We start from the raw sequence: 16404 nt of genomic DNA, 5'->3' as shown, positions 1-16404 counted from the left end.
CTTCTCCCCAGTGTGACTGCGTTGATTTTCCAGCTGTGATGAACATTTGAACCGTTTACCGCAGTCCTCACATTTCCATACTTTCTCCATGGTGCCAGTGTCCTTGTGTCTCTCCAGGCATAATAACCAGTGAAGAAGGCCATTTGGATTGCAACGGAACTTGACAATTGGGCCAGTGGGCCGATGAATGGCAGATGGGAGTTTAATTTAGATAAATGCAAGGTGATACATTTTGGTAGATCGAATTGGGGCAGGACCTACTCAGTTAATGGTAGGGAGTTGGGGAGAGTTATAGAACAAAGCGATCGAGAAGGACAGGTTCATAGCTCCTTGAAAGTGGAGTCACAGGTGGACAGGATGGTGAAGAAGGCATTTGGCATACTTGGTTTCATTAATCAGAACATTGAATGGGCAGCACGGTAGCATTGTGGATAGCACAATTGCTTCACAGCTCCTGGGTCCCAGGTTCGATTCCGGCTTGGGTGACTGTCTGTGCGGAGTCTGCACATCCTCCCCGTGTGTGTGTGCATTTCCTCCCGGTGCTCCGGTTTCCTCCCACAGTCCAAAGATGTGCAGGTTAGGTGGATTGGCCATGGTAAATTGCCTTTAGTGTCCAAAATTGCCCTTAGTGTTGGGTGGGGTTACTGGGTTATGGGGATAGGGTGGAGCTGTTGACCTTGGGTCGGGTGCTCTTTCCAAGAGCCGGTGCAGACTCGATGGGCCGAATGGCCTCCTTCTGCACTGTAAATTCTATGAAATACAGGAGTTGGGACGTCTTGCTAAACTTGTACAAGACATTGGTACGGCCGCATTTGGAGCACTGTGTATAGTTCTGGTCCTATTATAGAAAGGATATTATTAAACTCGAAAGAGTGCAGATAAGATTTACTCGGATGCATCCAGTACTTGATGGTTTGAGTTATGAGAGGCTGTATAGACTAGGACTTGATGCCCTGGAGCGTAGGAGGCTTAGGGGTGATCTTATAGTGGGCTGTAAAATAATGAGGGGCACAGATAAGGTAGTCAACATATTTTCCCAAATGTAGGGGAGTCTAAAACTAGAGGGCATAGGTTTAAGTAAGAGATACAAAAGGGAACAGAGGGGCATTTTTTTTCACACAGAGGGTTGCGAGTATCAGACAGTTATATGAGAAAGCTGGGTATCGAGGTTTATGGGCCAAATGCGGGTAATTGGGACTAGCTCGGTGGTAAAAACTGGGCGGCATGGACAAGTTGGGCCGAAGGGCCTGTTTTCATGCTGTAAACCTCTCTGACTCGATACAACTGCAGCAAAACTTCCCTCCATTTATATTAGATTTCCTTTGCAATAAACAATAATATTCCATTGACCTTCCTAATCACTGGCTGTACCTGCAGACTAACTTGGGATCAGGCACCCCAATCCCTCTGTATCTCAAGAGTTCTGCAATTTCTCTCCATTTAAATAATATTGTTTTATTTAATACTTCCTGACAAAGTGGACATTTTCCCAAGTTATGCTCCGTCTATCAGTTTTTTGCCCACTCATTTAACCTGTTTGTAGTCCTTGGCAGAGTCCTTAAATCCACTTCACAAATTACTTTCCAACCGGACTTTGAGGCATCAGAAAATTTAGCCGCCAGGCATTCAATCCCATCATCCAACACATTCATACAGATTGTAAATGGTTGAGAGCCCAGCACTGATCCTGGTGACATTCCACTTGTCACACCTTACCAACCCAGAAATGACTCATTTATACCTACTGGCTGCTTCCTGTTCGCTAACCAATCCTCTATCCATGCTGATATGTTGCACCCACACCTTGAACTCTTATTTTGTGCAATAACCTTTGATGTGGCACCTTGGGAAATACCTTCTGGAAATCCAGATAAAGCACATCTACAGGTTCCCCTTTATTGACATCCCTTGTTACTTCCTCAGAGAACATTGATAAATTAGTCAATCACGATTTATTCCCTGAACTGCATTTTCAAACACTGTGTCAAAAGAAAATTCAAATCTCCTCTACCCCTCTGGCCCCTTTGCCAATTACCTGAGAGCGACTCACTTTCTGTTAAAGAGCCTGTCAATCCCTTTCACCGATTTTCCCGAAAGTGAACACATTTAATCAGGAAAAGTCCAACAAATTCAAATATTTTCCTGTTAAAAGTTTATTAACGAAACAGAACATGGTTAAAAAATCTAACAGGAAATTACTTGAGGATCAAAGACAACCAGAGTAACAGGATGTTCACAATGTTCTGGTCCCAAATGGTTTCCCTTCGGCTCCTCTGTACCCTGTTCCCGTGACTACCCGCTTTGGACACGGGCACTGAACCCTGGGGGTTGCATCACCGTCAGCCCTGGTCACCCTCACCCCTGAACCCTGATTGGTTGGAGGTGCAGTTTCCAGTCAGTCCTCCAGCACATTCCTGTCTCTATTAGCGACGCCCATGGCAGTTCCCCAACTGGGGCACAGGTCCCGTTATTCTCAGCTAAATTCAGCCCTCAGCTCCATCACCTGGCTGTCACTGACACGAGCAATAGAGACAGAAAGGTGCCCGAGGCTCAAATAGGAAGACAAAACTTGTGGATTAGGACCCCCATAAATGTCAGCAACTTTCTTAGAACAAAATCAAATTCCCAGTCAACAAATTAAAGGATTACACAACGGGACTTCAAGTTTTATGACTTTTAATGCAACAAACAAACTAGAAGCTACTTCAACTCGGAAAATTACACAGTAAAGTACAAAATAGAACTTTGTCCTGTTACACAATCTAAAATCACATTCCAAGATTATAGTTACTCTGTCCTGGAAGTCGAAACTGAATTGTCTCAGAACCTGTCCAAAATGATGACCCCTTCCAGAGGATTTACTTCCGTTCTTCGACTAAGACACCGAGGAAAAAAAAGAATAGAATAGAATGTGAACTGGCAAAATACATGAAAATGGACTGTAAAAGCTTCTGTGGCTACGTAAAAAGGAAACATTTGGCTTGGACAAAAGTTTTGTCCGTTCCAGATAGAGTCAGGAGAATTTAGAATGAGGAATAGAGATCTCTACAGCCACCTCGTTCAACACTCTGGGATGTGAATCAGCTTTTGGAGTTTTATTCACTTTCAGCCCCATTAATTTCTCCAGTACGACTTTTTCACCAATACTAATCTCCACCAGTCCCTTGGTTCTCTGGTGTTTTGGGGACAATTTCTGTATCTTCCTCTGTGAAGACAGACACACATTGTTCAGTTTCTCTGCATTTCCTTACTCCCCATTATAAACTCTCCTGTCTCTGCCTGGAATGGACCCACATTGGTCTTTGCTAATCTTTTCCTTTTCACATTCCTGGAGAAGCTTTTCCAGTCAGTTTTTATGTTTCTTGCCAGTTTGCTCCCATCAGTTTCTTGGTCCCCCTTTGCTGAATTCTAATGGATCTCATGGAATCTTTAACTTTTCTTGTTAGCCACGGTTACATCACTTTTCCTGTTAGATTTTTGTTCCTTAAAGGAATCTATATTTGTTGTATACATGTGAAATAAAAGTTGCAAAAATCCCAGAGGTCCATAGGCTGCTCTCCCCTTTGACAGAGAGAGAGAGCTGACTGGTGGTGATTTAACCCGAGGGTCAGCACACCTCAGGCGAGGGGCCTGGTTGAGAAGGCGGGGCCTTCATGAATAAACTCAGCCGGTACGGGAGTTGAATCCGCACTGTTGGCTTTGCTCTGCATCACGAACCAGTCGTCCAGCCAACTGAGCTAACTGACCCCTGATAAATATGTAATCATTCCTGAAATATTAGGTATTCCCTGTACCAATCAGTTTCCCAGTCCACCTCAGGCAACTTGCCCCTCATACCCTGATAGTTTTCTTCTGTGAGGAACGCCCAGATAACATAAACAAAAGAACCCTGTAACCACCCAGGCCCATCTCCATGGCAACATGGCTTTGGGGGGGTTCCAAACAGAAATGGAAACAAAATATCTTCAACTTCCAAACATCCATTCACTCTATGATCCTTGTGCAATTTGAAGCCAGGTATTAGCAACAAGGCTCAAAGTGCATCAGCCCACTGGAGGCAAAGTGGTGAGACCGGCCAGTCCAGCAGAAAGAAACCCTCCGACCATCCCCACTGACCACCTGTCAGAATGAACAAAATGCAGTCCTGGGTGTAGAGCAGAAACAATAACAGCAGAATCCAACCCCTGTAATCAATTGTGAAATTGTTGGTGTCACTGCAGGTCCGATCAAGCATGCAATCCCGTCTCACATTGAGAGGTGGACGGCGTCTCCCCAGTGTGAACTCGCTGGTGTGACTGCAGGTTGAATGCTCGAGTAAATCCTTTCCCACACTGAGGGCAGGTGAATGGCCTCTCCCCAGTGTGAACTCGCTGGTGTCTTCGCAGGTGAGATAATTGAGTAAATCCTTTCCCACATTGAGAGCAGCTGAATGGCCTTTCCCCAGTGTGAACTCGCTGATGTATTTGCAGGGTGGATGAATCACTGAATCTTTTTCGACACTGAGGGCAGGTGAATTGCCTCTCCCCAGAGTGAACTCGCTGATGTCTCTGCAGGTTGGATGAATCATTGAACCCCTTCCCACACTGAGAGCAGGTGAATGGTCTCTCCCCAGTGTGAACTCGCTGATGTGTCTGCAGACTGGATAACTGAGTCACTCCCTTACCACATTTTGAGCAGGTGAATGGCGTCTCCCCAGTGTGAACTCGCTGGTGTGTCTGCAGGCTGGAGAACTGTGTGAATCCCTTACCACACTGAGAGCAGGTGAACGGTCTCTCCCCATTGTGACTGCGTCGATGAGTCTCCAGCTGAGATGGGAATCTGAATCCCTTCCCACAGTCCCCACATTTCCACGGTTTCTCCATGTTTTGGGTCCCCTCGTGTCTCTCCAGATTGGACAATCAGTGGAAGCCTTGTCTCCACATAGAACATGTGCACTGTCGCTCCTCACTGTGAATTGTGCGATGTTTTTTCAGGCTGTGTAACTGGTTAACGCGCTTTCCACAGTCAGTTCACTGGAACACTCTCACTCGAGTGTGTGTTGTGTGGATCTCGGTGCTTTTCCAGTCACACTGATGTTTCAAATCTTAAGAAGCTGACAGTTTGGGTAAATGTTTCTCCTTCTTGATTCAAAGGCCTAAGGAATCGAGTGACTCAGTCAGATCGAGACTTGACTGTTTAGATTTCTGTCTGTAATTCCTCTTCGTTGAATATCCTGTAAAAAAAATACAAAATTCATCACTGTCAGTACAGGATAGAAACTCAGAAGAATAATTCTAATTAAATGGAACATATTTTCCTCTCTCTTATTCCCCGAAAGCTGTAAATCTCCATCCCACACACTCCCTCCATTCTCACTCTGCTGTATCTAATATTCACCCTCCCTATTCTCCTGAAGGTGCTGATTCAGGCTGATTGACAGATCCAAGCTCACAGCTTCCTGTCCAGGAGATCAGAAAAAATATGAGCTGCAGTCGACCATTCAGCCCATCGAGCCTGAACCAGTCAATGGGATCAGTGGCCGATCTACCTCAGCACCGTTTTCCCACACTATCCCCATATCCCTCGATATCTTCAATATCTAGAAACCTATCAATCTGTGACTTGAAAATACTTAATGACTGAAGCACCAGAATCCTCGGGGGTAGAGAATTCCAAACCTTCATAAAGAAATCCCTTCTCATTTCAACTTTCTCTCCATCTATCTGCCAGTTCCCGATAACACTCAACATCCTCATCAATCAGAAATCTGTCTGTGGCGGGTGTCGGGCATGTGCTGCGGGAGCTGCTTTTCCACAGGTTCTGGTGCCACTAACCTATAATCTGTCACTTATCCTGATTGCCCGCCACTCATCTACCTAATCTTTGAATTCATATTTGTTATGATGTCTTTGGAAGACTCAGAGTTCGGTTTGGTAGGATTATGCCAGTAAAAGTGAAGAAATGCGTCGATAAAACAGCGCAGGTGGATTCAGCGGGAATGGAGCAGCCTTTTCAACATGGCGGCCTGACCCTCAGGAGGTCTCACCCTCTCCGGGGCTCTCTCAGAAGCGGCGAAAATTATAACTGCCGACATTATCCGTGTTATTGACCAGAGGCGGAGTGTGCTGACTCAATATCTATGAGCTCATGAGGACCGGAGGAAAGAATCCTGAACGTTCTGCAAGGTGCCTCCTCGACGGAGGCAAGAATTCAATCCTTTGAAAACCAGCCGAGTGGCTGGCGGAGATCCTGGAGGACTTGGGAGAACCGAGGGTCGGAGAACGAACATCCGAGTCATTGCCTGTCAGATGGTCATTATCGAATTTACAGTGTAGGAGGGCCACTTGGCCCATCGAGTCTGCGCTATGGAAACAGCACCCCAGCCAAGCCCATACCTCCACCCCATCCCCATAACCCAGTAACCCCACCTAACATTTTATTTGGACACTGAGGGCAATTTATCGTGGCCAATCCACCGAACCTGCATATCTTTGGACTGTGGGAGGAAACCGGAGCACCCGAAGGAAACCCACGTTGACACGGGGAGAACGTGCAGACTCTGCAGTCAGTGACCCAAGCCGGGAATCGAACCTGGAACCCTGAAGCTGTGAAGCTACTGTGCTAACCACTGTGCTGCCTATAAATTATGTTATTTTCTGTCCATTTAGTGTGGAGGGTAAGGCTCCCATTAGGTTCTTCGAGGACCGAATTCCATGTTTTCTCAGCTGGATGTGAAGCCTGGGCGTTTCAAATTAGAAAGGGTGCAACGTATCCTGTCTCTTGAGGGTGAGGGATAGTTTTCATTCCAGGCCTGTAATCATTCACTTCCACAATTTGAAAGATCGGTAGAAGGTCCTGGAGACGGGTACGGTGAGGTGGCGTCTGGCTCCAGGAGGGAGTGAGGATTTACTTCTTCCAGGACTTTTCGGCAGCAACAGAAACGAAGCGTCGCGACGTCGATGAAGTTCAAAGGCAGCTCAAGCCTGTGGGGAGTGAATTACGTCAGGCTTTATCCTGCAACCCGAAAAATGGTATCGAACAACTCCGTCAAGTCTTTCAATAATCCAACTATTGCCTTGGTCTTCATCAAATCCATGAACGGCAAGGATCTGGAGAGATGGTTTGCAGCTTGGACTAACTCAGGTTCTAATCCGGACTCTTTCCCCATCATGGTGTTGTCTGAATTTCAGAACCACAGAAATTCACATCGGGACAGGAGTAGGCCATTCAGCCCCTCGAGTCTGTCCTGCCATTTAATGAGATGATGGCTGATCTGTGACCTAACTCCATATCCCTGAATATCTTTGCTGAACAAAAGTCTATCTATTTCAGATGTAAAATTAACAACTGATCCAGCTTCAACTGCTGTTCGTGGGAGAGAGTTCCAAACCTCTCCCACCCTGTGTGTGAAGAAGTTCTTCCTAACATCTCTACTGAACGGTCTAGCCCTGATTTTTAGACACTGATCCCCAGTTTTAGAACCTCCAACCAGTGGAAATAGTTTATCTTCATCGACCCTGTCTTTCCCTGTTAATATCATAAATACTTCAATCAGATCACACCTTAATCTTCTAAATTCTAGCAAAAACAGGCCTAATTTGTGTAATCTCTCCTCATAACCCAACCCCTGTAGTCCAGGTATTGTGGGGTATCGTCTTAGTAAACCTGTGTTTCATTCCCTCCAAGGCTAAAATATCTTCCCTAAGGTGTGGTGCCCAGACCTGCTCTCAGTTCTCCAAGTGGGGTCTTGTACATCTGCAGCATAACCTCTGAGTCTTTATACTCCAATCCTCCAGATAGGCGGCATGGTTGTACAGTGGTTAGCACTGGTACCTCACAGCTCCAGGGTCCCAGGTTCAATTCCGACCTCGGGTGACTGTCTGTGTCGAGATTTTACTTTCTCCCCGTGCGTGCGTGGGTTTCCTCCGGGTGCTCCGGTTTCCTCCCACTGTCCAAAGATGGGCAGGTTAGGTGGATTGACCATGCTAAATTGCCCCTTAGTATCCAAAAGGTTAGGTGGGGTTACGGGGAAAGGGTGGAATTTGGGCTTAGGCAGGGTGCTGTTTCCAAGGGCCGGTGCAGACTCGATGGTCCGAATGGCCTCCTTCTGCTCTGTATATTCTCTGATTCTATGTAAATGCCAGCATTCCATTCGCCTTTTTGATTATTTTCTGCACTTGTTCCTGGCAGTTTAGGGATCTGTGCATCTCAACCCCCACACTCTTCGCCATCCACTGTACTTAACCTCTTTCCATTTAGAAAATATTCTGTTCTATTCTTTTTTGGTTCAAAACGTATAACTTCACACTTCATAGATCATAGAATTTACAGTGCAGAAGGAGGCCATTTGGCCCATCGAGTCAATTGCAGTTGCAATCGAGTTGATTACATGGAATTCCATTTGCCACAATTTTGCCCATTCACCTAGTCTGTCAATATCTCCTTGCAATTTGATGCCATCATCTAGGCTGTCCATGATGCCATCTAACTTTGTATCATCAGCAACAGTGAAGAGGCCCTTCCGCCCATTGAGTCTGCACCGACACGCGCAAAACACCTGACCGACCTGATTCCATTTGCCAGCACTTGGCCCATAGCCTTGAATGTTATGACGTGCCAAGTGTTCACCCAGGTACTTTTTAACCCGCCTCTCCCACCCTCCCAGGCAGTGCATTCCAAACAGTCACTACCCTCTGGGTAAAAAGTTTATTTCTCAAAACCCCCCTAAACCTCCTGCCCCTCACCATGAGCTTGTGTCCCCTCGTGACTGACCTTCAACTGAGGGGAACAGCTGCTCCCGATCCACCCTGTCCAAGCCCCTAATAATCTTGTACACCCCAATAATCTTGTACACCTTGATCAGGTCGCCCTCCCCCCCCACCCCCACCCTTCTCGGCTCCAATGAAAACAACCCAAGCCTATAGCATAACCCAAAAAATTAAAAGGAAAATCCAGGATAATCCAGGAAATTACAATCTGGTGAACCTTACGTCAGTGATAGGGAAATTATTGGAGAGGATTCTTCGAGACAGGATTTGCTCCCATTTCGAAGCACATGGACGTACCAGCGAGAGGCAGCATGGTTTGTGAAGGAGAGACTGTGTCTCACTAGCTTGATCAAGTTTTTCGAGGAAGTGACGGAGATGATTGATGAAGGTAGTAAGCCCCTTGGCAGACTGGTACAGAAGGTGAAGTCACACAGGATCAGAGGTGAGCTGATAAGATAGATACAGAACTGGCTTGGTCATAGAAGACAGAGGGTAGCAGCAGAAGGGTGCTTTTCTGAATGGATGGCTATGACTAGTGGTGTTCCGTAGGGAGCAGTGCTGGGACCTGTGTTGTTTGCAGTATATATAAATGATTTGGAGGAAAATGTAATTGCTTTGATTAGTAAGTTTGCAGACGACACAAAGTTGGTGGAATTGCGGATAGTGATGTGGACTGTCAGAGGATTCTGCAGGATACAGATCGGCTGGAGACTTGGATGGCGAAATGGCAGATGGAGTTTATTCCAGACAAATGTGAGGTAATGTATTTTGGAAGATCTAATACAGGGGGGAAATATACAGTAAATGGCAGAACCCTTAAGAGTATTGACAGGCAGAGGGATCTAGGTGTACAGGTCCACAGGCCACTGAAAGGGCATCGTAGGTGGAGAAGGTAGTCAAGAACACAAACGGCATGCTTGCCTTCATTGGCCAGGGAATTGAGTTTAAAAATTGGCAAGTCATGTTGCAGCTTTATAGAACCTTAGTTAGGCCACACTTGGAATATAGTGTTCAATTCTGGTCGCCACACTACCAGAAAGATGTGGACACTTTGGAGAGGATACAGAAAAGATTTACCAGGATGCTGCCTGGTATGGAGGGCATTAGCTATAAGTATAGGTTGGAGACACTTGGTTTGTTCTCACTGGAACGACAGAGGTTGAGGGGCGACCTGATAGAAGTCTACAAAATTACGAGGGGCATGGACAGTGAAGATGGTTAGAAATTTTTTTCCAGGGTGGAAGAGTCAATTACTGGGAGACACAGGTTTAAGGTGTGAGGGGCAAAGTTTAGAGGGGCTGGCTTAGCACACTGGGCTAAATCGCTGGCATTTAAAGCAGACCAAGGCAGGCCAGCAGCACGGTTCGATTCCCGTACCAGCCTCCCCGAACAGGCGCCGGAATGTGGTGACTAGGGGCTTTTCACAGTAACTTCATTGAAGCCTACTCGTGACAATAAGCAATTTTCATTTTCATTTCATTTCATGTACGAGGGAAGTTTTTTTTTTACAGAGAGGGTAGTGGGTGCCTGGAACTCACTGCCAGAGGTGCTGGTGGAAGCAGGTACGATAATGACATTTAAGGGATGTCTTGACAAATACATGAATAGGTTGGGAATAGAGGAATATAGATCCCGGAGGAGTAGACGGTTTTAGGTCAGACGGGCAGCATGGTCGGTGCAGGCTTGGGAAGGCCGAAGGTTCAGGCTTGGGAAGGCCGAAGGTTCAGGCTTGGGAAGGCCGAAGGTTCAGGCTTGGGAAGGCCGAAGGTTCAGGCTTGGGAAGGCCGAAGGTTCAGGCTTGGGAAGGCTGAAGGGCCTGTTCCTGTGCTGAACGTTTCTGTGCTCTTTGTTTGTTCTATCCAACCTCTCTTCATAACTAAAATGTTCCATCCCATGCAACCTCCTCTGCACTGTCTCCAATCACATCCTTCCTATAATGTGGCGAGCAGAAATGCTCACAGTAATGTCCCATCTGCCTTTTTCACCACCCTATTAACCTGCCCTTCCACGTTCAGAGATCTCTGGACAAACTTGCCAAGGTCCCTTTGTTGCTCAGAACTTCCCAGTGTCATGCTGCTCATTGAATAATTCCTGGTCACATTACCCCTTCCAAAGTGTGTCACCTCACTTTTTAGGTTTCAATTCCATTTGACCATCCTGTCTATATCTTCCTGTTACCTCACTGTTAACCACCCGGCCAAGCTTTGAGTCACTCGCAAGTCTCCCACGTGGGATCTTGTCAAATGCTTTATTGAAATCCATGTATACTACATCAACTGCACAAACCCCATCTACACACCAGGTCACATGCTCAAAAAATGCAATTAAATTTGTTCAGCATTACCTCCCTCTGCCAGTGTCATGCTGACTATTCCTGATCAAACCTCGCCAAGTGGAGATAAGAGTGCATCAGAATTTTCTCCAATAGTTTCCCTGCCACTGACATGGGGCTCACTAGTCTGCAGTTACCTGGCTTATCTCCACAAACGTTCTTTTTTCTTTAATTTAGAGTACCCAATTGTTTTTTTTCCAATTAAGGGGCAATTTAGCATGGCCAATCCACCTAACCTGCACATCGTTGGGCTGTGGGGGTGAAACCCACGCAGACATGGGGAGAATATGCAAACTCCACACAAACAGTGACCCAGGGCCAGGATTCAAACCTGGATCCTCAGCACCGCAGTCCCAGTGCTATCGACTGCACCACATGCCACCCCTTCTACAATCTTTCTTAAATAGTAGGACCACATTAGCTGTCCCCGTGGCCAGAGCGGAATTAAAACTTTGGGTCAGAGCCCATGAAATCTCCTCCCTGTCTCCCACAGCATCAAATTGGGATTCTAATACAGGTGGGAATTCCACAATTCATCCAGACTTAGTAATCTAATAATTTTATGGGCGGCACAGTAGCATTGCTGCTTCACGCACCAGGGACCTGGATTCGATTACGGCTTGGGTCACTGTCTGTTTGGAGTCTGCATGTTCTCCCCGTGTCTGCATGGGTTTCCTCCGGGTGTCCCGGTTTCCTCCCACAAGTCCTGAAAGACGAGCTTGTTAGGTGAATTGGACATTCTGAATTCTCCCTCTGGGAACCTGAACAGGCGCCGGAGTGTGGCGACTAGGGGATTTTCAGTCACTTCATTGCAGTATTCATGTAAGCCGACTTGTGAAATGAAATGAAAATCGTTTATTGTCACAAGTAGGCTTCAAATGAAGTTACTGTGAAAAGCCCCGAGTTGTCACATTCCGGCGCCTGTTCAGGGAGGCTGGTACGGGAATTGAACCGTGCTTAGTCTGCTTTAAAAGCCAGCTCTTTAGCCCTGTGCTAAACTAGCCCCTAATAATAAAGATTATTATAATTTAAGCCTACTTGTGACAATAATAAAGATTATTGTGAATGGGCCAAAGAGCCTCTTTCCGTGCTGTAAAGAGAGGGAATGAATGAGAAGGAGTTTATAGAGAAACTGCCAAAGCCACAACATTCACCAGCTCGGAGGACACACCTTAGCTCCCTTTCCAATCTGAAAGCAGCCTGAGCTGGATTTACATTCCCCTTAATTGATCATTGCTGGGTGATAATCCTGTACTTCCTGACCTCACACCACTGTGACAGCACCTTCACTACACAGACTGCAGCAACTGACCAAACATCACCTTCCCAGTTCTTCCTGAAGGCACCGCCTTCCCAACCTGGCCCCTTGCCTGAGGTGCGGTGATCCTCAGGTCACATCACCGCCGGTCTGCTCTCTCCCGGGACGAGGCCCTTGTTCACAGCCGCCATCTTGGGGAAACAGAGCGCAGGCGCTGGCGTCTTGGTGATGCAACAGCGAGTGGGCGGGCCCTGAAGGTTTCTGTTCCCAGCCGGGTCCTAATGCTCATCAAACATATCAGGGGCCAGATTTTTAAAACGTTTCACCCACTCCCAGGCTGAACCTGATGTTTGTCGCCTGGAGGTCCCGTGGATCACGGATACATTCAGTGTGAGAGTCTGCAGCCTCTATATAGCTACCTGAAGGGGGTTATGTTACGTTTGATTACATTTCGCGGACTTTCCAGTCCATTATCAGGATGTTTGTGTGATATTTCCTTACTCTCTGATTGATTTTTTAAAATTTAAAATACATTTCAGCAGCAAGCTTCTGGTGATTTTTAACTGATAGAAGCTTATTTATTATCACACTATTTCCTGCATCTTTGAACATCTCAGTCTCTCTTCTCTTTCACAATCACTGACACATACACAGAAATTAGGTACAGATCAAGTTGAAGCTGTAATGATCAAAATGGAATGTAGACTGCAATCTTTATATCGCTGCAGGCCAGTCGTCTTCTTGTTGAGCTGATCCATTAGTTGGAGTGAAGCGTTTTTAGAAACAAATAATTCTTATGAGTCTCTGAAGCTTCTTGTAGATGAATAGCCAGGAGGTTGGTTCTCAGGTGGGCTTGGAAACTGGAATAAGTTCAGTACTGTGGCTGCACTGGGAGACATTCAGCTCCTCTGGTTCAGCTGGTTCCTGGTGCTCCAGATGCTTCTCACACACACATTTGCTTTGTTCAGGGTTTATTATACTGCATCCCTGACAATTAATTGCAGAGTTAAAACTCTGGGACCCAGAATACTCCGATACAATAGCAGTTTACGATGCTCACTCACGCTTATCTCTGCCCCAATTCGAGCTCATTCTCCAGTGTTCAATTTGACACTTGGAGACCAACACTCCAGAGATTTCATATTCCTCAAATACTGGTTCATCCCGACACAACAAGACATTTAAACTTCACAGGTGGCTGCAAACTTTCCTTATTCAGATCCGTGTTTAACTAAATATTGGTCACTGAATCGAACATTGCCCACAGTTTAATGTCCATAATAACATGTTAAGTTGCAGCCATCTTGGCAGAGTTTGTGGATTTTACAGTCTATAATATCTAGTATCCTTGTGCTGAGCGTGACATCCTGAATCTACTCTTGGGTCTGATTAAAACAGTGCATTGTAGCTGGGTGGGATCGGCGGCACGGCAGCAAAGTGGTTAGCACTGTTGCTTCACGGGTCCCAGGTTCGATTCCCAGCTTGGATCACTGTCTGTGCGGAGTCTGCACGTTCTCCCCGTGGGTTTCCTCCGGGTGCCCTGGTTTCCTCCCGCAAGTCCCGAAAGACGTGCTGGTATGTGCATTGGACATTCTGAATTCTCCCTCTATATATCTGAACAGACGCCGGAATGTGGCAACCAGGGGCTTTTCACAGTAACTTCATTGTAGTGTTAATGTATGCCTACTTATGACAATAAAGAGTATTATTATTATGGAGGGGGTGGGTGATTACTCTGGCAGCCGACTTCTGTTCTGTGGTCTTGTCTGTTCCCAGTGGCCCTGCAGAGGGAGCATGCGGTACCCGCCGGAATGCTTGACACCTTCCACAACCAGTGGATACCTCAGCGGACAGAGTGTTTCACAGACACTGGGAACAATATTCTGGTTCAGTCAGGAAGGTTCCCGACACTTTTGTTGGGATTTCTAGCTGATTTTGGTCTTTTATTTTGACTGGGCCCCATGCTTGGGGAAAGCAAGAGAGGGAAGAAGGTTTGATAGAAACTAGAATGATCTGTTGTGAATTTCTACCCTATTCTTCAAGTGATCATTTTTGTAAACTTCTTTTTCAGGCATTAGAACGGGAGGATTGGCAGCTGGGCAACTCGAACCAAATATAACATCAAGATCCCTTTTTTTTTTTCTTTTCTTTTCTTTTCTTTTTTCTTTTTTTTTTTTAAATTAGTTTTTTAGGCGGGAACAGGAAGTCGACCCGCGGACGTCTGGGAAGACCCTCACCAATAAATTCTGGTGGAGAGGAAACCCGAGACACTACACGTGTAGTGTCTCCCACCCACCCTCCTCCTCTAACCTAATAATAAAACCCATTGGTCTGAGGTAAGTACCATATTTTTATTATATTATTATTATTTTTAATAAAAATTTAATTTAGTTGTTAGCCAGATCTTGGTAGAAAGTTAGAGGAATGGCAGGGAAGGGAGTGCAATGTTCCTCCTGCAGGATGTTTGAGGTGAGGGATGCAGTTAGTGTCCCTGCTGATTTTACCTGCAGGAAGTGCTGCCATCTCCAGCTCCTCCAAGACCGAGTTAGGGAGCTGGAGTTGGAAGAACTTCGGATCATTCGGGAGGCAGAAGGGGTCATAGATAGCAGCTTCAGGGAATTAGTTACACCAAAGATTGGAGATAGGTGGGTAACTGTAAGAGGGACTGGGAAAAAACAGTCAGTGCAGGGATCCCCTGTGGTCGTTCCCCTGAGAAACAAGTATACCGCTTTGGATACTTGTGGGGGGGGGGACTTACCAGGGGTAAGCCATGGGGTACGGGCCTCTGGCACGGAGTCTGTCCCTGTTGCTCAGAAGGGAAGGGGGGAGAGGAGCAGAGCATTAGTAATTGGGGACTCTATAGTCAGGGGCACAGATAGGAGATTTTGTGCGAGCGTGAGAGACTCACGTTTGGTATGTTGCCTCCCAGGTGCAAGGGTACGTGATGTCTCGGATCGTGTTTTCCGGGTCCTTAGGGGGGAGGGGGAGCAGCCCCAAGTCGTGGTCCACATTGGCACCAACGACATAGGTAGGAAAGGGGACAAGGATGTCAGGCAGGCTTTCAGGGAGCTAGGATGGAAGCTCAGAACTAGAACAAACAGAGTTGTTATCTCTGGGTTGTTGCCCGTGCCACGTGATAGTGAGATGAGGAATAGGGAGAGAGAGCATTTAAACACGTGGCTACAGGTATGGTGCAGGCGGGAGGGATTCAGATTTCTGGGTAACTGGGGCTCTTTCTGGGGAAGGCGGGACCTCTACAGACAGGATGGTCTAATCTGAACCTGAGGGGCACAAATATCCTGGGGGGGAGATTTGTTAGTGCTCTTTGGGGGGGTTTAAACTAATGCAGCAGGGGCATGGGAACCTGGATTGTAGTTTTAGGGTAAGGGAGAATGAGAGTATAGAGGTCAGGAGCACAGATTTGACGTCGCAGGAGGGGGCCAGCGTTCAGGTAGGTGGTTTGAAGTGTGTCTACTTCAATGCCAGGAGTATACGAAACAAGGTAGGGGAACTGGCAGCGTGGGTTGGTACCTGGGACTTCGATGTTGTGGCCATTTCGGAGACATGGATAGAGCAGGGACAGGAATGGATGTTGCAGGTTCCGGGGTTTAGGTGTTTTAGTAAGCTCAGAGAAGGAGGCAAAAGAGGGGGAGGTGTGGCGCTGCTAGTCAAGAGCAGTATTACGGTGGCGGAGAGGATGCTAGATGGGGACTCTTCTTCCGAGGTAGTATTGGCTGAAGTTAGAAACAGGAAAGGAGAGGTCACCCTGTTGGGAGTTTTTTATTGCCTCCTAATAGTTCTAGGGATGTAGAGGAAAGGATGGCGAAGATGATTCTGGATATGAGCGAAAGTAACAGGGTAGTTATTATGGGAGACTTTAACTTTCCAAATATTGACTGGAAAATATATAGTTCGAGTACAATAGATGGGTCGTTTTTTGTACAGTGTGTGCAGGAGGGTTTCCTGAAACAATATGTTGACAGGCCAACAAGAGGCGAGGCCACGTTGGATTTGGTTTTGGGTAATGAACCAGGCCAGGTGTTGGATTTGGAGGTAGGAGAGCACTT

General features: G+C 46.6%; 1 long non-coding RNA gene across 1 annotated transcript; it reads right to left on the bottom strand.

Annotated features, from left to right (window-relative positions):
• Positions 1 to 2659: 2659 nt before the first annotated feature.
• On the bottom strand, positions 2660 to 12517 carry LOC140419276 (uncharacterized). The gene is made up of 2 exons (XR_011945665.1): positions 12343 to 12517; positions 2660 to 5212 (listed from the first exon to the last, which is right to left on the bottom strand). It is a non-coding gene; the product is annotated as an uncharacterized lncRNA (long non-coding RNA).
• Between the last annotated feature and the right edge of the window lie 3887 nt (positions 12518 to 16404).

This window comes from Scyliorhinus torazame, chromosome 5 (assembly GCF_047496885.1).
Source record: "Scyliorhinus torazame isolate Kashiwa2021f chromosome 5, sScyTor2.1, whole genome shotgun sequence".
NCBI classification, from domain to species: domain Eukaryota; kingdom Metazoa; phylum Chordata; class Chondrichthyes; order Carcharhiniformes; family Scyliorhinidae; genus Scyliorhinus; species Scyliorhinus torazame.
Note: the sequence above shows the minus strand (reverse complement) of the source record. Positions and strands in the feature narration are given on the sequence as shown.